This window comes from Xiphophorus maculatus, chromosome 4 (genome assembly GCF_002775205.1).
Source record: "Xiphophorus maculatus strain JP 163 A chromosome 4, X_maculatus-5.0-male, whole genome shotgun sequence".
Classification (NCBI taxonomy): Eukaryota; Metazoa; Chordata; class Actinopteri; order Cyprinodontiformes; family Poeciliidae; genus Xiphophorus; species Xiphophorus maculatus.
The window spans coordinates 20,495,500-20,522,806 of record NC_036446.1 but is presented as its reverse complement, the minus strand read 5'-3'; the positions used below and the strand labels follow the sequence as shown (position 1 = coordinate 20,522,806).

Below are 27,307 nucleotides of genomic sequence, written 5' to 3'. Positions count from 1 at the left end.
TCGTTGTATAGCTGAAGAGAGTATTAGGGGGAAGGGCTACAATATTTCACTGAGTTCTAAATTTCTTTTTATGATGTTGTGACTTTATAGTATTATTGATCATCAAAAGTCACACTATTAATAATAATAATGATAGTCTTACAATGTCAGATTTATTGTAGCTGCATAATTTAATTTAACTTGATTGTATTCTAGTTGAGAAGTATCAACATGTTCTCTTTTAAGATCATAAGCATTTCAAGTTTTGAAATTGTACTACATTTGTTCAAAATTATTTTAACATTGAATATAAAAGTGCTTGTCCAATTTAGGGTAATTTAGAGTCATTTATGTCAGAGTACAAGTGTGCTAAAACAACAATAACATTGTAGCAATGTTCCTTTAGCATTTTATGAACTCTTTGAGCCAGAACATTAAATACAGGAAACCAGTTGGTACGATGACGAGAACAGATTGGTTCTCTTGTTTTAAATGAAGTAAGGTGGATTTTTACTGTGGGAACTTTTTAATAAGCTGGAGCCATTTTCGTTGTTTTTGCCCGTGTTATTTTCACTGCAGGAAGGGGGACCAATCAGATTGTCAGGGAGGTAGTACTTTCTGGATGTGTCCAGACAATATTAGGAAAACAACAAGCTGATGCCATTGAATATTGCAGTGATGATATCCATTTTTTCCTCACATTTTCACATACCATATTTTCCTCACTACTTTTCATCACAATGTCCTTTCTATACTCACACCTGATGTAGATCTGACAGATTAAGATCAAAAGGTTTAGAGTTTAAAGGACAGTAAAATACCGTTCAGGTGGCCAAGTATGTTTTTAACATGACTTTTAATGAAAGTCATGAAAGTCTGAAGGTATGTGTTCCAGATACAATAGATTTGATAAACACTGTGTGCTTAAGCGGGAGTGTTGGAAATGGTGGTAGGTTCTTAAAGAGACTGAGACCAATTTGGCTATGATGCAAAGTCAAATATCTTTTAAGTTGTTTTTGATACATGCAGCATTTTCATAACTGAAGGTAACATAATTACTTTATTGCTGAATAAAATCACACTGTACCTGGAAATACACACCCTTTTAGACATCCTGTTCTTTTATTTTTGCAATATTTAGTCCACGAATCTGGCCTCGCATTCTGATTTGTTTTGGCTAAAAAAAAAATCCATTTAAATTTCCAGTGTGTCCTGCAGCAAAAGAAAGCCGTAGCATGAAAAATCTGAATTAATTTAGCCTTACAAACTATTTCACATGCCCACTTGGCAGTGCTGGTACAGACAGGAGGCAATTTATCACTAAATTGAATGTTTTGTTGACTTTCCTTTTGGATTCAGAGACGGACTGTTGTGTGATGTGATGAAGTTTACAGGAGCAGCATTTGGGTTTAGCTAAAAATGCAGATTTTAAAAATTGATAACCCATGTCTGTTTTGCTTGCTCATTTATATAGTGCATTGCTCATCTCTTACGACCGTGTAATATATTGTTTCAGATATGGGAAACATGTTCAGATGATTTACTATTAACTGTTGAATCCCTACAGCAGTGCTTTACAGATTCAGAAGTTCACTAACCTAATTTAAACCTAATTTATTGATGAAGATGCAATTAAAAAGATCATTTTCATCAGGCTTCGGATATTGTGTCTGGCATAAGACTGGCACACTGTTATGATGGATTCCTATATTTTGTACATTGTGTGAAATTTAAGACAACCTGGAGGGAATGCATACATTTAAAAGATTGAAGTAAAGCCCGCACAGTTGCATCTCTTTAGCTTGTAGATGCTGCTTATCATTCTGCAATCGAACCTTGCTGTATTTCTTTGGGGCCTTATCTGGTTCCCTCAAATGATTGGATTACATTGCATGTACCACCTGCTTTACTGAAGTAACAAAAAAAAAAAAAAAAAACTTTTTTACTGCTTGCACCTGTGACAAGGATGAATAGGTAAAAGCTGAGGCTGGCCTTGTATTTTATCTTGTAAAATTTTTACCTCGATCTAATTTTTATTCCATTGCTATGTATGCTTTTTATTATTATTGCTTTGGGATTATCAAACGTATAAATTCTTTCTTTCCTGAAGGAAGAAAATGTCATCAAGTGAGTCTTTTACCAATTGTAGCAAAATGACCAGGTTATAAATCTGTTTTTGTGTATGCAAATTAGTGAGTGTGTATTGTTGTTTTTCACATCACATTTATGTATTTGCCAAACTATGATATATTTAGGGTTAAAGTATAATACTGTTGAATACTAATATTGGATGACATTGTGTGGCTTTTTCAACATGTAGACAACAGGACTGTGGAGATTAAAAACTAAAATCCATATTAATCATAACAGTTTGGTTTTGGTTGGATATGCTCAGATCAAGTTAGAAATCATTTGGTTGTAACCAAAGTTTATCATTTCCTTTTTTAGCTGTTTTTGCCATGTATAGGGAATGTTCTGGTCATTTTTATGTAATGGGATTAATAAAAACAAAGGTTATCGGTGGGCTTGATTAATTATTTTTTTTAAACTTCAAATTCTGACAATATTTCTTGCTAAACATTATAATCAGTTGGATTTTTTAGTTTGATGTTTTTGGGCTTTACATGTTTTTTTTGTACATTGTCCCTGGTAAATAAACTAATAAAGCAAACTAAACATGCAATGTGTGTGTACCAAGAGTTCAAAACTGGTATTAGCTGTTTCATTAGTCAGGCTGTCTGCTCAAGTAGACTTTGCAGTCAGTCGGCTAAATGGCATGTAGCTTGCAGTTTATCAATTGTAATCTTAAGAGTGACTGATGTGATCTGTGCTACCGAAAGTGTTTTCAGAGAGCTGAATTTACAGGTTTTGCAAGCCAGCTCAACAGCAGTGTGTAGCAATAGGTGCTGAGCGAGGCAGAACGGTATTACTTTTATCCTCCAGACAGTGGGAGACAACTCTGGTCACGGCGGATCTTTTTATGGCAACGTATTAAAAGAACCCATAGATACTATGTGACAGAAGATTTTAGTGCTTTTGAAACCCTAAACCCTTCCAAATGTTGCCATCATAACTTTGTAGCGTTTTTCTACCCACAGAAGCCTGGTTGGCTGTGGACACATTTTTAAAAAACCATTGTGAAGTGAAACTAGACTCCCAGGACTGTTCCCCCTTTAATGTTGTTCTGAATCTGCATCAGTTTGTCACTTGTAATTTAGTCATAATTGGCCACAAAGACCATGAATTAATTAAGCCTTAACATTTAAAACTGAGAGCATAAAAATCAATGAATAGTTAATCTGCCCTTCCCCATGGTAGAGCAACCATCTACTCTTAGTGAGGCTAGATGGTTGCTCAGACTATATGCTTTATAGAAAGAACCAGTATTGAGGTTTGTGATTCTGCATAGCTGTATAGCTTTACAGTTCCCAACTTCATGTTTATGTTTTTGTCCATTTTCACTGTGCCAGAAAACTGTGCGATTACTGATCCTGGAGGGAGAAACATGACCCTTTTGCATCCACATACAGACACATTTATGGCAAGGAATGTGCAACTGTTTGTGTTGTTTCAGGAATTAATGCTTTTTTTTTATCTTGTTTTTCAGGATTGTGGGGACGCTACAGCAGCAGGTGTTTTTTTTTTTTTCTTGTTGGATTTTAGCCCACTGACATTCTCCCACAGCCATGGAATCGGTAGGTTCAAAAATATCTTTTAGAGAATTTCACATCAAGCCTGTTTCTGCTCCTTTTCTAAGGCTGTTTCTGTTGAGGCATTTTTAGTAAGCACCTATTTAAGCTTATTCTTTTTGGCTTTTTTGATATTTTTCCTTCAGAATATGGGTTGTGTTGCATCATGTATGGGCATTCTTTATGATGTGCCACCAGAAACCTTGTGTCTTACTTGGCTATTTTCCAAACCTATTGTTCTATGATAAGTGAACATTATTCAGGTGAAATATGCTTTATTATTTAAATATTAGTTTGTGTTTTCACTTTTAAAAGTAAATGAAAAGCTTTTCAGAGACGGTTTAATTTCACAAAGGGGTATCTGCCTTTACCTTGCCTTTACCTCTCTTGCATGTATTGTTAGACATGCAAGAGATGAGATGCCTGTACCAGCAGGCAGGCTGAAAGCACACTAGTATTGAGCTTTATCCACTGGAATGCATGTATTAAGAATGAGGCTTAGTGCGTGCCTAACCTCTGCTTTTCTGTCCCTTTGTCAGAGGCTGTGTGTGTGCTTGTCTATAAAAAGTAGGTCACAGCCTCTGTAATGCACAACTAGCATGTGTCCAACAGAAGTCCTCTGAATCCCCCAGTCTCTATTTCACACATACATGGCAGCACGCACAAATATGGCTTCCTGTTGGTTGTGTGACTGTAGCAGAAATCCCATATAAAGTTGTAGTTTTGGGTGAAATAACTGTGTATATTATGTCTTTGTCAAGAATATTAACACAGCATAAGCAAAGTTAGGGTAAATTTTGTCACATGTAGTGTTATCACATCTCTACTAATATAGTTGTTGAGATATTAGTGAGAATAGAAGGCAGATGCAATGTGGATGTGTCAGGCACATTTAAAGAGGAAGGTAAAATAAATACAATTCATAAATTTGACACCATGAGATTGTTGTAAGAATCAACCAAACTTCATTAAAAATAAATCTTAACATCTGATTACAAAAGCAAAATTAAAAACAGTCAAATTCGTCTTGTTAAATATTTGTTTCTCAGTAATGGCTCCTTACACTAACAGCTAGTGTTTTGACCTTTTCCTCACCTTTGTATAAATTAATTTTTCTTCTCATTCCCCCTTAATCTATTAGTCTCCTTCCGTCCGGCCCTCTTTGTGGCTCTGCAGCAGCAAGAGCTTTTTCTGTTCACCTCTAAGAGTTGTCTAGATCTTCTTTCTATCAGTGGAAACCAGGAAAACTAATCACAAAGCTTATTTTAATGCCAACAGTCTGGATGTTGCGTGTGTGCATTCGGGGGCTGGATAAACACTCTCGCATGCACACCCCCTCAGTCACACTTACACCAAACCCTCTGCCGCTCTCCTCCTCCCATACCTCATGTGAGGCCAGTCACATGCTTTCCAGGCAAGCAGCTCAGTTAATCAGAATCCGAGTTTTATTTTTAACTGCTTTAAATCCTCAACCTGGTCTCATGGTTTGACAGAACTGACTGAAGTTGCTGGTGATCACTTGTTTCGTTGTCTTTGTTCTTATTTACCCGGTCACAGCCAACGCTCTCCGCATGCTGCTCACCTGAATTTTATCACAACAGGCCCTTTCTAACTTGAATTCCTAGCATGCAGTTCACTGACAGTCAGACTGTTTTTTATTATTTTAAAAGGTTGGACTGTTGCGATGGTAGCAATTGTCAGTAGGATTTATTTTTTTTATGTGTCAAAAAATCTTGAATGGCATTATGTAAGAAAGGATGAAAAACTAAATTCATTATGCATCATTAAAAAGAAGTTTAGTTGATCTTTAAAAAGGACCAATTTCACTGAGCACAGATTTTATTTATTTTTTTACTAAGTTTCTGGCTAGGTCTAAGATTAAATGTTTTCATGTTGATTTTAGGTGCTGGAAGGGGAGGCTTGAAATGATCCTCTGCTTTAATACTTATTAGCTAGCAAAGGAGGGAGTCAATAAGCTGAGTTTGCAGGTATGCATGAAGTGTGTGCTAGTGTATGCTTCACTGAATCTGGTCCTGTGGTATTTCTAATAGTGGCCTGTTCGTGCTGTGGTGGCGCAGGGGGTTAGCACGCCCCACGTTTGGAGGCCTTAGTCCTCGACGCGGACGTCGCAGGTTCGACTCCCGGTCCCGACAACCTTTGCCGCATGTCTTCCCCCTCTCCTCACCCTCCTTCCTGTCTGCCTACTGTTTAAAAAAATACGAGCCACTAGCGCCGCAAAAACTCTTCGGAGAAAAAAATGGAAAAAAAAAAAATAGTGGCCTGTTTTCACAGCAAGATTTTGAAGCCATAGTTTGGAAGAGAGTACCAAGTGTGCCAAGACTGGACTAGTGTTCCAACTTTATCTACATCTGAATAAATGACATCAAAAAGATGTTAATATTTATTAATCCAATTTCCAACATCAGAACTGAATGCTGCTCAATGCTGATAACTCTCTTTGCACTCATATTTCTACAGATGAGTTAGGACAGGGGTGCCCAAAGTCGGTTCTCGAGCAGCACGCATCCTGCACGTTTTAGTTCTTTCCCTGGTGGTAGTAACAACCTTTTCAGCATGTCAGTGTTCTTCTTAGGCCTTATAACGAGCCATCATTTGATCCAGGTGCATTAAACCAGGGAGAGAACTAAAACATGCAGGATGCTGGCCCTCGAGTACCAAGTTTGGGCACCACTGGTTTAGGACCTCGTCTTTAGAATCTATCTAAAAATAATTTTATAATTCGACTAAAGGAAGCATTTATGTTAAGTGATTTATAGCTTCCTGTAAAGAGTTGCCATAAGAGCTGTGTTTGGAAAATGCAACTGTATAAATCTACTGCACGTATCAGCAAAATAATATTGGAATCAGTGATGAGGTATTATCTTGGGACGCACTATATATTGCCATTAACATCATTATTGGCTGATTTTCATTTAAAAGAATTTAAATATCAGTATTAGTCCGATAAGTAAAATTTGGGTAGATATTAATATCTTATGTATGTATCCATTTGTTGTTGTTTATGTTTGTGTTCCTCTAAGTGGAGGGGGGAGAATGTTGATGTAGGTTTTTCTGTGGTCATAAGATTGTGGTGTTTTTTACTGAGGCAGAGAAGAAATGTCAGCGGTCCTGTCGTTTTTTTCAGGGTTTCAAAAGAATGGGGAGATATATTGAATCTCGTTTATTAGTCACAACTACATTGTTAATATCGATATCAGCCCATATTTTTATATCGGTACATCCCTAGTATTATATCTTTTTCCCTTCTTCACGTAGTGTGAATATATATTGTTTCAGTTTTTTGCATGTAGAGTGTTTGCACAGAACTAGCAACTGTGCACCGTAGCCGATCATTAGAAGTTTTGCTTTTATTTTGACTGTAATCTTTCAGCAGTGAAGCTCAGAGGGTAGATGTCGGTGAGTTCGATTTGGTGCAGATGAAAGGCTAAAATTCTTGTAATCTCAGACCTCTACTGCTTTTCCTCACAGCTCCACTTCTATCTCCTCCTTTTCTTCCAAAGCAGGGTTTGTTCCTCAGGAGGGATTAGTGTGAGCAGCAGATCTGAACTGGGAAGTGGGGCCTGCCAGTCACATTACATAACTCGCCCCCGCTACTGCGGCTCTGCCTGGCCTGGCTGGAGCGACGACCATAAAAGCTTTGTTTTCCCAACCTTCCCTTTTTCCTTCCCCAGTGCTGCTCCTCCCCCTTCCCTTAGAGGCAGACTGCATACTGATGTTTTATAGAAGCAGTCTGTTTGCAGGGAACAGGCGAGCCTCTGTGGCTCGGAGTGTGGAGGAATACGCTAATAGCCAGTTGAATGGCAGGGAGCTTACATCTTAGGCAGGGGAATTTCAGGTCTACTCTTGGTCATACAATTTCAATGAAATGGGTTGCAAGGAGATGCAGCACTTGGCTTTATTGCCTGCCAAGGGTTTTGGATTTCAGTATGTCCAGTGATTGCACAGAGGCTACAAGTTCATTCTGTGTTGAATTTCTCAAGGTTGACAGCCTGTAAGACAGTGTGAGAAAGAATTCCCCTGTTGGCTGCTGCTTCTCCTCTTTTTTTCTTTTATCTCATCATCCTCATTCTCATACAGTAGAGCTTGCTTGCTCTTTCTACCTGGGAGTTTAGCTCTGTTATTGGAGTTGGGGTCCAAACAAAGCTTGAATCTTTACTTACCTTAGAATTTGATTGTTGGATAGTTGTGTTGCTGTTTCTGTAAAGTTCATTGGATGAAAGCACTCACTGCAGCTACATGAGTTCTCACTCAACAAACAAGGCTGTGAATCCTTGATGGAAAAAGTTTCCACAGATCAGCAGTTAAAACTTTGCTTCAGTTGTTAACATGGTTCCCTCTGCTACCAAGGGTGACATTTAGTGAGCAAGATAACTGATTTGCTGAATGAATTTTAGCAAACACTTAACTGCAAAATTATATTGTAATTAACTATGCTTAAATGTTACCTAAATACAGATAGTAATTTCTGGAGTAGGACGAATCCTTAAAGCTGTTTAGCTATGACTTTTTGACCTGGCGATCTGAAGTATTTCTCTGATTTTCATCATCACATTCTTTTAATGTAGCTACATAAAAGCCATCTGATTTGGTCTTGTTGTTCTAAAAGTGAATTTTGTATGAAGACGTTTGTCATAACCATAATACTGTGATTGAATGCCACCTTTTTTATTTAAATAAATGCATTTGATACTATAAAAATCAATGTCCTGTGCTAGGGGTACACATAAATTGACTGCAGTATCACTTTAACATGATAATATTGAAAAACCTCTTTATTAAAAAAAAAAATAGCAAATGTTTCCCTGACTATGGTGCTGTGCTGCTAATACATATCAAACATATTTAATTGGTTTTTATGTGAGGCATTTATATCTTGTGTAATGCAACTATGCACATAATTGGAATGGAATACCACAGTTACTTGGCATTGTCAAATAACTTATCTGAAGTGTTTCATCTCATCTGTGACAAAAAAAAATCTTGATCAGTTAAGATCATTTATTTGGAAACATAAGACAACTAAATACCAACACGTGTTTGTATTATATATTTTTGTCTTACCAATACATGGGGTTTTGATCAAACTGTTGTATTTAAAAAAATACATTATACACATTTAAGTATTACTAGATAATTATTTTTCCCTTTTTGCAGAGGGAGAATGATTGATTGTTAGGTGCATCTAAAATACATGGCAAAGCATAATCTTGTAAATGGTAGCTATTGATGTTTGAACTATTTAGGCCCATAACTGCTTGAAATGTTGGTGTTCTTTGAATCCCTCCAGCTATAAGCTTGTGTTTGAAAAATGGGTGTGAGATTATAAAATAGTCCTATTAGTTTCCATGCTGCATCGCTGTAAAACTAATCTGACACAACACATCTCAATGTGATGTAGCTTGAGTCTTATTTCCTTTTAGACTTGTCAATATAATTTAGACTCCTTCGTTACCTTTTTTATCTTGAAATGAAAAAGAACATGATTTATGTAACCGCATTAATTGGAGTAACACTGCTCGTTATGCCGGTTCACAGTAAATATGCAAATCAGGTAATCATCCACTCCCCTCTAAAATGTAAAAACCAAGATTGTCAAGGACTCTGAGTCTCTGGCTTGCATTTGTATACAATCTTGGCTACATCTCTGCATTTGGAAATGGGATTGGGTGTTCTTGCACTGCATCAGTCGAGAGCCAAGTTCCCATCAAAGAGTAGCTGCTACACCAAAGACTGTGTTTAGATGTGATGGCTAATTTTAGAGCTGCTAGGCCCTTGTCCAAGGTGGTGGAGGATAAGATAACATTGAAGTAGCCCTCCCTCCCTGCACGGTTGGGTTTTGTTTGTATACCCAATAACTCTCATTCAGCCCCCTGTGGATGTAGTTTACAAGAAAATCCTATTTGTGCTTTCACCTCTCGATGAGTTTCAGAGCCCTCTGAGGATTTGACAGCTGCATGTATGACCTAATAAAAAGCCTTTCAACATATCACAATGTCACGTGAACATGCTAGTTTCATATTTGAATAAGTGCGTTGGACCTTTTCTTGTTCTTTCTACTAATGAAAATGCAAGTGTACATGGCCATAATCAAAACATTTTCCAGATATTAAAGGATTGCTTTAAAAGCTTGTGATTTCTCACATTTTGGTTGGTGTCTCATGGGGCCAATAATTATTTGAACTTGACGATTGTTCTTTCTCTTTCTCTAGTATCACAATTAAATATTGTGATTAAAATCTCAATAATAAACCAAAATATCGCAATTGAGACAAATCTAAAAAGAAATTTGTAGCTTGCCAGATGTATTTGGTGTTAAAATGTTTCCAACAAGTTTAAAAACACTTCTGGTTTTACAAAATCGGGCCATAAAAAATATTTTTGTGTAATAACATTAAGGCATGCACTCGCACACAAAACTACTAAAATACTTGGTGATGTACTCATTGAACACGCATGTAGCAGAGCTGTCCCAGCCAGGCCTTTCTCCCCTGTCCCTCTCACAGCCACAGAGCAGTGACCTTGGTTTCAAGTAGCTATACTCTGTTAGAAAGCCAACACCTCTCTGGGGATGGGCTGACCTTGTTGTCTGACACACTGTAAGTCTGCACGCCCCTCTGTGTCTCTGTCTTTTATTCACTCACTGGCACATCAGTAGCTGTAACAAGTCATTCTGCCTCAATTTCAGTGTTTCAATATTGGAAAACTGTCCTGTAAGAGAGCAAACATCTTTGTTTTGTAGATTAAACACAAAGATAAAGAAACTGGGCGTTGAGCAGGTTAGGGCCTCTCCATAACCAGGTGTTTCTTCTTTAGATTTTTTGCTCTTTCAGCAACGGCATAATCTGTTTATGAGGATGTGAAGCAGTGCACGTTGTCTCGCACCCCACTCTTTATGCCCATGTCTTTTTATTTTTATTTTTTGCAGTTGTGCGTCTGCATGCAGTAAGTGAGGGAATGGGTTGAGACATGCTTATCCACTTTGTTCAAGCCTTACAGGTGGATAGTTATTATAAAATAGTTCTCCCCTCTATTATAATGGTTATGTGTCTCTCTGAAACAGCAGTAGCACTGTTTAAATAAACCATCCATGGTAGCTGTAAACTGCAAAGAGTTAAGGCATCACATAAAAAAAAAATTAACAGCCGTTTATTTTTAGAGACACTTTTGGCCTGCAATACTTTACTTCCTCTATAATTCTTTGTCCTGTAGGATGATGTATCAGAATTCTCTTTTCCCTGGTGGACTGTTTGTTTTCTCACATACAACTGTGTGCATCTGAAGTTATACATGAAATTAGAGTTGGAAAGAAAATTGTGGGGGGTTTTATTTGGTTGCTTAAAGTCTGAAAGAGTAGACAGTCACCATTGGTTTACTTTTTGTTGCAAAACCATGAGCTGGTCGATTAAGACCTGTTGGAATCTGTCTTGTTTCTTTTCCTCAATCATTTATACAACACCAGAGCCTCTTGTTGCTTGGTGGACTTCTTTACAAATTGCATATATTCTTTGAGATGTTTGTTGTGACAGTAAATCCAAGGAGAACACTTTATCTGTATTTGCATGAATAGTTGGAAATTTTGTCAACAGAATAAAGTTTCGGCACTTCTATGGCTGTTAATCAAAATGCCAACACAAACTTATATTGGAACCAGAATTATAATGTAGTATGGGGGAAAAAAACAAACAAAACGATTCCATTTTCACAATGTCCCCACCACTCTTCATGTGCTCTAGCATCTCAGACACTGGCCACATTTATTAGCTTGGAGTGTGTGAATGCATCAAACTTAAAATCTGATCATAGAAAATGTTGCATCCAAGCCTTCATTTAAGACTGTGATATTACACTTATTGATGTTCTAGTGAGTATCGCAGAGCTGATTTTGTTGTTGTTTTTAAGACATTTTGTTGTAATGCACTTGTAATCACCTATTGGTTACTTAGCAAACAACCTGGTGAGTAACTTGTACAGCAGCGGTTTCAGGTTTTGCCACCATGCCTCATAACTGCTTAAAAATAAAATGGCGTGGGGTGAAAGGAGAAAATAAATACAACCTGAGTGGAAACAGTGGATTAACCAGGAAAGGTGATGTCTCATGTTTCAGATAGTTAAAACAAAAAATCAATTGATAATCATCTATCGATTGATATAAAACCCTCATTGTTTTTCAGTCATGATAATGTCTTGCTAATGATCTTTGGAGCCTGAACTTTCAGACGCATCATTGTTCGGTAAACATGAGATTGCACAATCACTATTCAGCATTTGCAAATCTGCATCTTTTTCTTGCTTTTTTATTTAGTAGTTTTTTGTAAGATTGGTTTTGTTTACATAGAAATAGCTGAGCTTTTCATTATTAAATGGGCATGTTTCCCATTTAACAGTGTGTAACTTTGCATGGAGTTTGAAGTTGATCTCAGCACCATGTGCTCTACGGTTGTATAATCACATTCTCAGCCCAACCAATATGTAAGCCCATAAGTTCATTTAAGAGTATCTAGACGTTTTTCACTGCTTTAAATAACAAAGGACATTTCTAAAATCAGACTTATTTAGTTTTGCTGTGTAGAGACAAATTTTACCCATGTGTTTGTACTTTGTAACAAGCTGCATGTTGTATGAAAGCTAGTTTAGGGCCAGCAGCTAGGAAGGCAGATGAAGCAGATGGACCTGTTTGGACACAACCATTCCCATGCCACCATATTCTTCCAGCGCTTTTCCACTTGCATATCTCTTTGCAGATGACATCAAAGGGAGCAGAAGTCTGTGTTCAAGTGTGTGTGTGTGTGTGTGTGTGTGTGTGTGTGTGTGTGTGTGTGTGTGTGTGTGTGTGTGTGTGTGTGTGTGTGTGTGTGTGTGTGTGTGCGTGCGTGCGTGCGTGCGTGCGTGCGTGCGTGCGTGCGTGCGTGCGTGCGTGCGTGCGTGCGTGCGTGCGTGCGTGTGTATGCTTATCCTACAAAAAAGGGAAAATGGACATAAACCCAGGACAGTGAAAGAAGTCTTACCTAAGCAGAATTTTGCTTACAGGCCGTGTTTCTGCCTCTGCGCTGCCTGTCAGAATCCACTCTGCCTTCTCTCTCCAGCTCGATCTCCCTCTGGTACACTCTGCTGTCTGATCTCTCAGCCAAAGCAGCACTTTTATTTTTTTTCCGGCGAATGTTTTACCTTTTCTGGTATATACTCTACTGTGGAGTCATTGCAGCTTGTTAGACCCCATTGCTTACTGATACACAAGTGTTTTAACCTCCCAGGCGACGGTCTTGTTGCTCTGAATGTGTTTGAGTGTTTAATGTTTCATTAGTGTAAAAAGAAACTCTTTTTTTAGCAGATTTTATTCTTATAAACTGTGTAGTTATCAACTCAAGATAAATTTTATACCTTAACCCTACATTGGCTTATACAGTAGCATGCCACCATTGTAAAGCTTATTATGGAGGCTACAGCAGTTGATACTTGAGCTGTGTAGAAAGCAATGTATTGCTTATTACAGCCACAAGTTTTTATGGTCAACACTGGCATGTTTCAGATGCACTGTCACCTTTGTGGTCTTGCTAGTTTATGTATGTTTCAGCAAACTTTAAGAGAAACTTATTTACCGTTTCTGGCATTGTCGTTTTACATTTATACTTCTGCCTGGCTTTGAAAACGTGGTAATCCTTGATTTTCCAATAAAAGCTTCACCATAGGTGATATAAATTGATGTACTGGTATCAGAATGACAAAGTATCAATGTGGAGTCTGTAATGACTGAATAGCCACATCAGATACCATCTGGTCTGTCTAAAACAGAACTGCTGTAGGTTATGTATTCAGATCATTATCTCCAGACCCAATTTCAGATCATTCAGTCCAACATGTAAAAAACATTTTTCCCTTTCCAAATGAAAGACATTTAATTAGCTAAAATATAGGGTCTTTATCTTCAAAGAATATGCATTAAAATATATGAATATTTAATATTTAACTTTTGAATGAAACAAGCAAGAAATGTTCTTATGTGTAGAAACGGTTTTTATGGAGTCGGCAAATGTTTACCTTCTTAGCTAGGCAGCTAGTATCGGCCAGGAGAGGACTGCTCTTGTAGTTTTCCTCTGAAAGCAGTGAGAATAAAAAAACATCTTCAAAAAGCCTTCCTCATGCTGTAATAGTGTTCTAAATAACCCACATTTAACAGTTTGCTCTTTAGTTGTTGAAATATTCCTGCGATCAATATAAAGTCTCCTGTTTTACTGGGGAAAAAAATACATTTTGTGCAAAATGAATGTTTTTATTTTTATTAACTTTGCATTGTATTTTTTTTTACTTGTTCTGGATTTCTGCCTACAGTGAGCAAATGTGGGCTAATGAAAAGATGTAGTCAGAAATCTTCCTTCCAGACTTCTGTTTCCACCAACAGTCTGTCCATTGTCACCACACCGACTCCTGCTGTTGTCGACCTAAAAAAGTGAGAACAGATTATGGAATCAGGGCTAGCAGGACAGAGACTTCTGTGGTTTTCCCCAGCCCTCTGTGACTTTCACTAGAGTTGTCATTTGTGTTATTACTCATGTAGCTAATTCAGAACAGCAATTTCATAATTTGTGGGTTTCTTGTTGCAACTATCAGTTATTAACTTAGCTAATCCTTCCAAATAATATTTTAGATTTCATTTGGTCATAAGTAGGAGAACATTTTAAAAATGCCATAATGAGATGGTTAAAACACAACATGGAAAATGCACATGGAAGAAGTGACCTCACAGGGCATGAGCTTCAGTAGTCCAATGGTCTGTAAAACCTTTAAAAACAAGTGAAATCAGAGGAGGACTGTTTTATTGGTCTTATTATTTTCAGTCATGTAAATGATTATAAAAAAGCAGTAATGAAGGCATGAGGGGGAAAAATAGGGATTTAGAAACACCTTTTCTGTAGGTATTTTGTAAGATCATTGATTGCACTGAGGCACACAAATCATTAAAGAGATACAAAGTAATTTTTCAGGGGGTTTTCCACAGCAGTCATCAGTATAGCTCTGCTTTTGTTTCTTCTGCTGTTCTCCATCTAGTGGAGCTCACCTCTTTTGTGACCTTTGACTACTGTAAGTGCATTGCTGCGGCAGTCTCACAAGCTCCACACCCTTGATATCAGGCTTATATCAACATATTTTTAGATATGGAACAAAGCTGTCTTTGTTGCAGAACGAGCAGATATTTTTAATTCTTCACATGTAGGTTATGAAATTGAATATTGTTACACACGGCCGCTATGACCCATCTGTCTGCTGTTGACTACTTTATCCAAGCTACTTGCACTTTTGTTTTGCCAACACGGATACATAATGACTGAAACCATACTTTCACTGCAACATCAACAGACTAAATGCTACACTGCATGCAACACACTGCACACACTATGGGCCAATAGTATGTGCATAAATCGGTTTTCTTATTATTTTTTTATATAGTTAAAAAGTGGATTTTAGTATTGTAGTTGGACCTATACATGGATTAAAAAAATCTAGAAATTCCTAGAATATTTGTTTCATTGTCGGCTGTGACCCCTCCAAGAAAAAAAGTTGATTTTTCAGTTTAATTTTAGCTGCCTAAATTTTCTAGCAATGTGTTCTTTTTCCATCTCATTATTCAACATTTGCTCCAGTTGTGAGGATTATATTTAGAAGCGTTGTTGGGTAGAGCAACACTCTATTGGTAGTAATGGTATTCAGTGACTTATTCTGCACATGCCAGGCATGTTTAAACACTACTGTCCTGCTTGTGTCTTACTGAGTCAATCATTGTCCATTGTCTTTTTTTTTTTTGTCGTATTACAATGTTTTTATTTACCCAATAACCTAGCGCCGTTCTTTCAGTTGCATTCAACTCTGTAATAATGACAAGCAGAATATTTTGCATGGCCTTGTAGGAATATAATTTTTCTCCTGAGCCAGTAAAACGAGGCTGAGTGTGTAAGGCTTAGTCACTGGCCTGTGTCTACAAGACAGGGATTGTCAGAGGAATTTCATGGGAAAACCACAGCTTAATCTCTATTCAAGCAGCAAAGAAGTACAAAAATAGTTGTTTTGTTTGTCTTTTTTTGTAAGATGACAAGTTGCTGAGGTATTGCGTTATTGGCTAAATCCAGTTGACTTCACCAAATATTTCTCACTCAGCTTAAACAAAATCACATTGGTTTGTGGATCAATGATTTCAATTAACGCGCCATTATCTACCTTCAGCAGTCAGTATAGGTTTATATTATCACTATATATTTAGAATGCAGATTACAGATATTGTTTTCTTTTCTTTTTTCCCACCATGTATATCCAGAAGGGGAAAGTGACTCACACTCATCCACCCTCCCATTTAGAGAGTTTATGTGCTTGTTAGGAGCTGGTAGCTTGTTTGTGACAGTGATGTGTTCAGATAAGACATCGGAGGTGTGTTTGCTGTCTATTTTATACCCTCCATCTTTTTCTGCTGCTCCTATTCACATCTCAAAGCTTCAAACTCGCCCACAGAATGCGCTTAGTTGGATGTAGTGCTTTTATTTTGTGAATCATATAATGACTCATAATCCTAAACTCAAGAGTTAAACAGTGATGACCAAGTGAATACACATGTGGAAATGCAACTCCTTTGTTAATATAAACGATTACAAAACATGTAATCTCCTGGTGGCATTAAAAGTTAAGTCTGTGTTTATTTTGCTTGTGCAAGATAACTGAAGTGCACAAGCAGTCAAAACAACGGTCAGAACTACTCATCTCAAACTAATGGGTAGGCGTTTTCTGCCTTTTGACTTTGAGCATTTATCATGTGCTTTCTTTTTTCCAGTGATAGTTCCATATTTTAGTTTCTGTAGCTGGCAAATAGAGTGAAAAGTTTGGATGTGCAGATTTTGCACCACTACACTATTTTGGGTCTGTACTGGCTTACCGTGTTGCAGACATTTTTATTGCAGTTTGAAGTGCTGACGGAGCTCTGTGTGGCCGTCGGGCTGTCTAGGCAGTGCGTGTAACATTTCACCTGACTGTCCTGAACATCTGCCATATGCTGCGCAGAGATAAGCACCTTGTTCTTGCTAGAAGTTTCTCCTTCTATTAAATGTCTGTTCAAAACAACGTTACACCCTGCTCCTGGCTGACACACGTTTTCCATTTGAGGCACAAAAGTTTCATATTTTGAAAAGAATGTCATGTCGATGTGAATCCTGCCGAGTTGTTCTATGATCCCAGCTGTATTTAGTGAAAGCACACATATTCCCACCATCTACCGATGTGGTGTGAGTGATAGAAATAATGATTAGGATAAGTATGTTTGTGTGTTTATTGTCAAATTAAAAGATCTTTAATCGCAGCTAAAGCTGTCCTCTGATGTGGCTAAAAATCTGACTTGGAAAAGAAGGTTTTGTTGTTGCTTATTTCTATCACACCTCAAATGGCTGAGGAGAGAGTTGGGATATTTAAATGAGTGAAACAGGAGAAGTGATGGATGCTTACCTTCCAACAAACAGATGCTAGAGTTCTATTTTTTCAGCTTAAAACTATCTTCCAATATTATCTGTTATTTGTCTTTCACCCTGGCCTTTATGTTTTGTCTTTCATTTGACCATTCTAAACATCTATTATACTATATTTAATTTAAATTTGTTTTATACTCCTTTTTGCCTGGGAAAGCTGCTTCATTATTAAACTTATCTCACTTTATTATTTTAAAGTATTTGTACTACGCCATACTTTTTACAAAGGCTTCACTATTACCTGCCTTACAAATAAGAAAGACATTTCTACTGTTTGAAACTATTTCCTGATGCAAGTGCCACTTATCCAGGTTGCCCTGTTTTAAAAATACATTTGGCAGGCTATGGATGTGGTTTGTAAAGCAGCGGACTGCAGGCTGGCTGCCTGAGCCTGACGAACTCGCTTCTTACTCTTCTAGTCTTGCTCAGTAAGGAGCTGAGCAGAAAAAAATTTAAGTACCAATGAAGAAATGTGATGACGACTTTATTGTAGCTGCAGGTTACAATAAAGTTGAGCTGATTTTATGTTTTATAAAAAGCTATAAAATCGTGGCTTAGATTTTAACATTTTGTGTAAATACTATTAATCCGTGTTTTTTATTATACAGGGAAAATCATGTACTGGGCTGGTACATGATTTTATGTTGGGTTTTTTTTTTGTTTTTTGGGGGGGTTATCTCCATCTAACACATCTGAGTGTGAGGTGCACAGCTACAGTGCAAGTGCCTCAGAGTTACTGCAGAGTAAAATAAAAGTTCATGGCTTCTCTTTAAGACCAATCCTGAATTCCTTTCAAAACCTGCACTTTTTTCCCCATTTCTGAAATGTTGGTGACCTCATGCCAGCTTCACCTGTGCCCCAATTTCATTGTGTTTTTTTTCCCCGTGCTCTGCCTCAGCCAACTAAAACCAAAGCCAGAGAGAAATGAGGCCGTAGGTAGCAGTGTGAAAAGAAAGCACAGTATTTGTCTCTGGGAACTAAGGTGGACAGAGAGGGTAATGCTGTACCAGTAATACTCTCTATTTCTTTCTTAGTCTGTCATCTGTGACTTCACTGCTTGGCCAGTAGAGTAACACCGTGAATCACCTTTGTCTCAATGTAACATTTCTTCACCCTGAACTGTTTGACTGCTCATTACTTGCTTGCTTTACATAGCTCTTTAGGCACAGGACAGTGTTGCTGTATTAGTATTCTACAAGCATCTGTGGTATTTTTACACCCCATCAAAGCCTGTAAACAAAACCTTAAATCATAACATTTCCCTTTTACTGTCATGTTAAAGTTGCTCTCAGTGAAGCACTTGGAGTAGGCAGAGCTACTTTTAGGCAACAGTGTCGCCTACTTTCTTAGCAAAACATGTTAGTGCACTTACTTGCTAAGTGGTTAATTACTATTCATGGTGAAGGTTGAACAGTTATATGTGATTGTATGGGTTTGTGCGAAATTGACCGTTATCTGGAGGTCTGTTTCGAGCCTGAAGGGAACGGGAACAATTAAGAGCTGGGATTTGATGAATGCATAGCCATAATTGTCAAAAGTAGCATCGACATTTAGAAGAGAGTTAGAAGTACAAAGAATTGTCTTAAGTAGAAAAAATCTGTTTATGTCTAGCAATACATTTCTAATCAGCGTAAGAATTTTACCTGTTTCCCATTTAGTACTTTTCAATTGTACACATTTTAGTTTAAATAATTTTGAAAGTGTATTTTTTAGGTTATGTATTATATTAGAACTGTAGGATATTAAGAAAATATTGCATTTTGATATTAATGTAGGGTACTGCAATAATGCCAGTTGCATTTACTTCTCCCTTTTGTTTCTTTTCCATCATTATGATCTTCCTAAGCCCTTCATACACCCTTGCACTTTAGCATTGTGGATACTAAAATCTTTATCCGATGTTGGCATTAAGGGCAGCATTAGTCCATCCAGCTGGCCAGACATGCTATTGGCAAGCATTTTAATGCACGGCACCTGGAATATTATAGCTAACCAAATGCAGCACCTTACTGGCCTTTAAAATTGTAATATTGTATTCTTTAAAATTGCTACGATGACTGTGATTCAGTCATTTCCGTTAAAACCTGTGGCATGTTTGACAAAATGCAGATGAATCTTATTGTCAGTGCAGATAAATGTTCACTAACAGATGTGTGAGGAAATTGGTGAAACGAGCTTCCACATTTAAAATATGCAATTTGAGAGGAGACAAATCACTGGAGCAGTTCTTGTTGCTTGGAAACATACAGTGGATAGCAACTACCTTGTTCAGAGTCAAGCGTCAGACAGAGAAGGATAAGGCATATGATGATTTTTTTTTTATTATTATTCTTTGTATTTGTACCTATATATTTGCTGGGAGATTTTTCTTCCGTCGTTTCCGAATCATAGTTGTGCTTTTTGTTGAAGAACATAGTTGTTCTGTGTTGGCAAAAGAGTTTGACTTCTAGTTGTGGTGGTAAAGGTTAGCATGAGGAGCTTGGGAATGTATTACGTCAACAACAGTGCACACAAAGATGGCAGAAGACGCATGTTTGTGAGTGAGTGGGAGGATGGTGGAGCATTGGGTAGCATGTTCTGATGGAGACGGATGTGTATGTGATCAGGAATGAGATGAGATGGATCTGCTCCTCACCTGTCCTGTACGAGATGTTTTACACACATGCTCACACGCGCACACAGCATATGAAGGGTACCCTTCCCTGAGTGCTGGTGGGATAATCTGATGAAGCTCCCCAGCAGCATGTGTGCCCACCTGTTAGTATAGCCCCTTGTTCCCACTTCAGTCACTACCACATTACTGAGGAGGAAAAGGTGTGTGTTTAGATGAATGTGCAACTGTGCTTCTTGACTTGAACTTTTCTGTTGAATGCTTTGCCACAAGCTTGCATCTAGCTCTGGGTTTAGATTGGGTTAGAAAGATGTTTTTGATTGCTACAGTGTTGAGGGTAGCAGAGTCGAGCAAGGAGGAGTTTTTTAACCGAGTATGCTTTGCAACTGTGCTGAGTAGTTGCACAAGCAAATCCTTTGAGCTGCTCCACACTTACTAACACTTAAAACAGCCTCTGTTATTATTCTGAAACTTACCAGCAGGCCTTGCTGCTGTTGGCATGGTCTTTAACACCCCCAGCAGTTGTATAAATTAATCATCCTGGTAGCTAGAAAGGATAGCTGACAGCTGTTGAGTTGCTGACCAGCTGCTTTCCTGCCATGTCAGTGTGAATGTCTGTGTTTTCTGTGCAGCAGAACTCGTTCAGACTGAGCTGGTTGTGACAACGCAGCTCACTAAAATCCTTTTGAGTAACTTCAAGAGCAGGGCTCGCTTGGAAATCAGTCATAATTCCATTTGGTCATGACTGTTGATGAATTTGATATTACTTGATTATTGAGCAAAAAAAAAAAACAATTTAGTCTACAAAGTAAAATCATATCATTGTATTGAAAAATAATGGAACTTTAATCTAAAAAAATAGGAGTGATTAATCGTCAACCACAATTGAGAAATTTATTAATACATTTTCAACTGAAGTACAAATATAGAAACAAATTCTGAATCCTTGCTGTCTGTGATGAAAGCCTGTTTGGCTGAGCAGCAGCAGCAAAGGGGGGGATGGGTATGCTAAAGAGTGGGCTCTGACGTGAATAACACACAACAAAAGTGTAAAGCAATAAATGACAAAGTGCTGAAGCTATTAAGTAAGGTGCTGAATGCCGAGGAGCAATTTAGATGGAGTGGCGTGTCCTTTCCTTTCTTTGTTGTCTCCGTCTCTTGGCTGAAGAAGCCGGCACGCTCTCGTTGGTCTCCTGCACTTCCTCTCTGCAGCTCAGCGGCTTTCACACTCTGCAGAAACATGAGCCTGAATAAATTGTCACACGCTCACAGATTATCTTCCCAGGATGTTATTTTGTGCAGGGAGGATGTTTGAAATGCCAGTCACAAGCACACTGCCCCCTCCCCCATCATCTCTCCTACACTGTCTTTTACAATGTATCCTTGAGCAGCCATGGATTGGAGCAATATACTGTTGCTAGGCTCTACCAGTGTTGTTTTTTTTTTTGTTTAAATGTATAAGTATTATTTTTTAGCATTTGTTTCCCGGCACTGATCGCATCAGTGTAGTGTAACGAGGCAACAAGTAGGCTTTTCTCACCCAAACACTTTATGGAGTCTGATTTACAACACAGCTATTCACACCATCCTGCTTGTTCCTCTGAACCAGCCCCTCTGTCTCTCTCAATGAGCATCTTCCTTTTCATCTCCCCTCAGTCCCTTTCTAGTCTTGTTCCCCTCATTTCCTTTTAAAAAGTAACCTAGCCTGCCCACCTCCTGAGCTAACAGGGTGAGATGAGCCATTCGAGGCATAGAGGGAGGAAGATTGAGCGCGGCCGAGGCATTGACAGAGTAGTGAGGCGCAGCAGGGGTGTGGGAAGCTAAATATAGAGTGGGTCTTTGGAGCCGGGATGATGTCACGGGCCATGGAAGCAAAGAGAGGCAAACAGGAGAAAAACCTGCAGGGTTTAGAGGCTGCAGTTACTGCTATCAATTGACCAACAATCACGAGGGATGTACAGATGTGAACATTTTGGCTGACATCGATACCCAATATAAATATTGCAGATATGGTGGACAATTGATATTTACCAATATTATATATGTATTATATATATTTCATCACCCTTTCCACACATTGATAAAAATGTCCACACCACTGATTTTACCACTGCCTCTCAGTAAGACTGCCCACAATCCTGTGCTGCATCACTATCATTAACATGGCCAACCTCCTCCACTCCCCTCCAGAAACAAATGGCAACAAGATGGAAATAAATATTTGTTGTTAACAAGGACCCAGTTTTATTTATCAGGCCGACACCAATTTGCAGGGTTGGAGCCAGTTCTGGTGCCTCTGCACTAAGGAATAATTTACTAATGCAAATTTCCGTACATTAATAGGTAGGCATATACATTAACAGGTATGAATTTATGCTTGGCAAGTTTAATACGTCCTCCAGCTGATAACTCAATGTTGTTCCCAAAGAAATTGACTGTAACTTTATAATTTTCTAATACTTGAATATTTTTTATATTCACAAAAATACCAAAATATTAATATAACTCTCCTAATTTGGCCCTATTAGTTTTATTTGAAGTGTAATGTTCACAAAACATGCATCCATAAAAAATTTTAAAAAATTATGATAATCTTTCGAGCCCCTTCGAAAATTGTTGCCCTGGTCTATAGTCTTATTCCAAAGTCTGGCCCAGCTGATATGTTAAAAATGACTAATATTGATCAAGACTGATATTAGTGACATTATATTGTACATCCCAAATAATCACATGCATTATTTATCAATGTGTTAAGCGGCATATTGTGGATTAGTTGTTTTTTTAAAGCATGTCTTGTTTTTGCACTTTGTTTTCTCAGTTAGGATTTATGTTTTAATAGGCGTGTGAACTGGCATGTGTGGTACATCTGGATTAGCTGGAATTAAGCAGGTAATGTGGAAAAATTATGCCTGTTTTCATGTTAATATGCATAGTGTGTTTAGCTTGATGATTATTCCTTTAAAAATTTGCAGGACAAATAAAAAAAATGTGGAGGCATACTGCGGAAACTTCTTGGCTCTTACGCTCCACATCCTTTTTATTTGGGAGGCTTCTTTTCTGCCCAGCTATAATATGCAATCTTCACGTTTCTAGTAACAGCTTAATGTGGACATGTAAAAGCTGCAGTAAGAGGATATGTTAAACACCGAGTGTATGAAGCAACTCAAGGGATTGCAGTTATTTTGTAAGCACATACTCCATGTCTTTTGCTGTGTAGGTATTATAGCAGAGCACAGTACTAAGGACGATGGTCACTTCAGGGACATGCATATATCAGGAAGTAACATCTGACTAACATTTTCATTTGAGGCTTGATTAGTAGTGGAAGGAGATGAGGGCAATGATTCTTGAGCTCTTGCCACATTTGCAATACAGTCTATAAAAACTATAAAAAGGTTATATGAACTGTTGCCCTTAATGATATTGTGATCCCAGTTGTCTCCTGTGATTATGTGTAAAAACAGCATTGGTTATCCAGCACAGAATTTTTATCTGTCTTAGCTTTTCCAGGGTCAGGGCCAGTATGGCTTTTATTGCAATGCGGCAGCTGCACCACAAAGCTGGGACCTATTTCTATTGATCCTTAAGCCTGATGGATTCTTAAGTACAGAAGGCTGGCTTGCCTGGTTGGAGCTGTCTTGTATCATCTGCATTGACTCACCCTGCTCATGCTGATAAGCTGCCTCCTTTTCCAGAAACCTAAATGTCAGGTACTTCAAAAGCAATTTACACAGAAATTAAAATGTTCACATTTTAAAACACAGTAAAAATTGTGAATATTTCTAAGTAAAAGACAACTCTTCAAATTGACCCCATTGTACTGGACTCTGTACACTTATCAGTAAACTTGATAAGTGTACAGCAAACCATCCTTAAAAGCCATCTTTAAACTAGAGAGTGTCTGCTTACAATACATCCTTTCTGTTCCTTTCACTATTTCTGTCTGTTAACGTTCACCTAGCAACAGTCTTGTAGGCCAAATAGCTAGACCCTGGAAACCTACATATTTAAAAAGGTTTTTTAACTAAACAAAATTTGTGGATTTAATCTTAACTATTAACTACTAATGTATTGATGGAACCTGACTTAATGTCGTGTTTTGATTGTTGACTCTATGTTGCATTGTGTTTCTGTGTTTGATATGATGTAAAGCACTTTGAAATGCCTTGTTGCTGAAATGTGCTATACAAATAAAATTTGACTTGATTTTTTTGATTTTGAACTAATAGTTTAATCCTTCTTAATATCTCAATAAAATGGGAAACACTGTGATCAAGTTTGTCCCTTTTTTTGATGTGCTTTTCTTTCTTGCACATTTTCCTCATGTGTTCATAAAGTAGTGTCTGTCTTGTCTAGGTTTCCAGGCAACACACAGTAAAATGTTCTTAGTCTTTGAATTCTTTTCTCTTAGATTGAGAGTGAGGAGAAGAGGAAGCAAGAATGAACAAGTGTTTTCAGCAACCAACGCTGATTTTTTTTTTTCTTTTTTTTATTCGTTAACTAACTTCTGCCTTAGGATTTAGTTTCTTTTGTAACCATTAACCAATACTTAAGTTTGCATATTTTGAAACGTCAAAACTTAAGGTCTAAGAATCATAGCTACTACCCTTACAAAATGCAGGTGTAAAAGTAAGGTTGTTTATGTGACAACAATGAAATGTTGACATCCGTTAGTGTGAACAAAACTGGGATGTGTTCCTACTGATGGACTAATTGTGGAATAAATTACAATCTTTGTGGAGATCTCCCAAGCAGTTTTTACCTACCTTGGTAAAATCTAGCCCCTTGTACTACACTTTGCCTAATACAGAGGGTCTGGGCTCTTGTTTGCTGAGAAAAGGTTGGTTTCTGATGGTGTGGTTGTGTTGAGGTTTTATATATTATCCAGTTGCTAAAGTTGTCCCAGGATGTATATAATGCGTCAGTTTGACACTATGAAGAATACCGTAAATTGCTTGCACCTTCAACAACCATTCTCCATTGCAAAGAGTGAAGTGCCGATACAAACGAGGCAGCTGTTAATGTTAATTCAGTATTTGGAAGTGCGGCCAACACGAACTGAACAGCTTTGTTCACTTCCTCTGCTGCTATTTCTAAAACTACAAGCAAACTACAATTCTAAGACTGTGCAGAAAATCAATGTCATAGTTCGCTACTTGTTCTGTTTGCTGATTGCCCTGGTCAAAAATTGACTGAAGACAATCAGTGTTCAGATTGTGCTGTAAGTGAGAATATTCTTTGAGCAGAATTGCACTGGAAGGCAATGTCCAGGCTAGCTTTTGCCCATCAAGGCCTGTTTTTGTTTGTTCTGTTTTTAACCTGACCAGGGTGTACCCTTTCTCTTGCTGGATTACTGCTGCAGATTAGGGATGCACAGATGAAAATTCTATGCCAGTATCAGTATCCAAAATAAATATTGCTATTTTAGCCGATGACCGATATGTATTTTCCTACCCATTCAACACTGGAAAAACAATCCTGTTATTGCTACTTGTCCATGCCCCTTCCACCTCCTGATTCAAACATGCTCCAACAAGATGGAAACAAATATTGTTTATTAATATTGGTCTGGTTTTACTTTTGGGGCTGATGCAGATATTTTTAAAAATGGGCAACATTCTTGCTGTATTTTGGAGTCAAATATGCATTTCAAAACAAAATTTTAAAAAATTAAGTTTTCAGTGACACATTGTTAAGACATAGTCCACTACTGGACTAAACATGTCACTGTAAAGAAAAATAAAAATGGAAGTGACTGTCTCATCTAGGTCAACATTGGTGAGTGGTTACACTAATGAAATGTATTGTTATTCTATCGCACTGTAAACCTACCAAGTGTTCAGGCATATAGATGTGATTGATTTAATTAACGTTAAGGACATTTCGAGCTAGGAGTCAGTATAGGTCATTGATTCTTTTAAAATCACCCAAAACAGTATTGGGGACTAGAAATCCTGTTTGAGATGTCACTAAGCCTTAGTTCTGTTTTACTTTATATGGTATGTTCTTTTTGATTTGGTTATATGTGAATATCCTTAAGAGATTTTAGCTTCAAAGCTAATAAATAGACCATCAGGTTTTGTTGCAGTGTTTGACATGCAGGTTCATATATATATTAGCAACTATTTCCTTCTCCATGTTAACTATTGTAGCATAATAGCAATGAAGTGGTTAGCTGAGAAAAAAAAGGTAAATCTGTTGGTTGTGTTTTGTTTTTTTCATTGTTTTTGCATTATCATAGACATATTATTCTGACTTGTTGGAAGCTTTCACTTGTCGCATGATTCAGAATGCCACAAGCAGTTTGGTCAACTTTCCCAGACCTAGACTCCATTATCTGTCATACATACTTTGTTCTAATAAACTAACACTCATTACAAATCTCAATTTCCCACAGTTTCAATAGTGTTTGCACATTCTTATCTAGACAGGTTAAAAGCAAATTAGAGAGGCAGTGCAGTCATATACAGCAAAACAGTGAATGAATGTTTTGCAGCAGCACCAAAAATGTAGTTGTGAAAGCAAGCTAGGAGCTGGCTATTACAGACCATCACAGTGAGCTGAAGAGAGTATGGTTTGAGAAGAGCTGTGTGACAGCACAGAGGCACTATGTGTTGGCTGATGAGCTAGCTAGCAACTCAGCTAAAATGAAAAGCCATTATGTGCTTAATAGAGGCCTGGCAGCAGCCCAGCAGCTCTGACTAGTGTTGGATTAGGGTTGGACAATCAGGGCTGCAGGATCAAAACAAGGGGCAGGAACACCAGGGTCATTCTGCTTGCTAGGATACCATCTGCCCTGCCTGCCTGCCTGCCTGCCGCAGTAGTCAGGGGGAGGGGAAAGAAAGCAGAGAGACAGGAGAGTGGGGGAAGGGCAGACCGAAGCTCTACAGGCAACAACAACAACACCAGAGGAGAGCCTGGCAGCTCTCTATGCAATCCAGCTTTGCTCTTCTCAGTTCAGCATGCTCTGCTCTACTTACATATATTTTTAACCACAGAATACTGGCATGTGCAGCAGTATTATCTCCAAAGGGTTATAGACCATCTCTTACACCAGATTTTTTTTAAATATACAAATACAATGGAGGTTTTAGGATTAGAGTACTAATCAGTTAAGCTGAGAATATAAAGGTGATAGTAATTTTCTCAATAATTACGTTTCCATTCTGAAATGTAATAAAAATAAGTTTCTGAATGGAATCGTATTAACACTGTTTTCATCCCAAAAACACTGGGATACTCACCTACATTGACATTGCAGTTTTAAAGTACACACTTCAGCTGAATAGATTTATCTTGTTTTTGTGCTAGTATATGAAAAGCTTTGTAGTTTATAACTCTGCATGTGACAGAGATCTCGTGAAACATTGAGCTGATTGCTAAGAACCTTATGGGATCGGGATTAATATTCTGACCATATGCTTTAAAAAAGATCTGCTGCTGTTCTTCCAAAAAGATCCTGCCCTGAATTAAACCGTAGTTAGATGTTTACGTTTCTCCATCCACGGTAC

General features: G+C 37.9%; 1 protein-coding gene across 2 annotated transcripts in view; it reads left to right on the top strand.

Annotated features, from left to right (window-relative positions):
* Window positions 1-27,307, top strand: part of ankrd11 (ankyrin repeat domain 11) — a 113,315-nt gene that overhangs the window by 30,706 nt on the left and 55,302 nt on the right. For both annotated transcript variants that reach the window (XM_023332221.1, XM_023332220.1), the window contains exon 2: window positions 3,587-3,674. The gene's annotated coding sequence lies outside the window, so the exon portion shown is untranslated. The remainder of the gene's footprint in view (window positions 1-3,586; window positions 3,675-27,307) is intronic.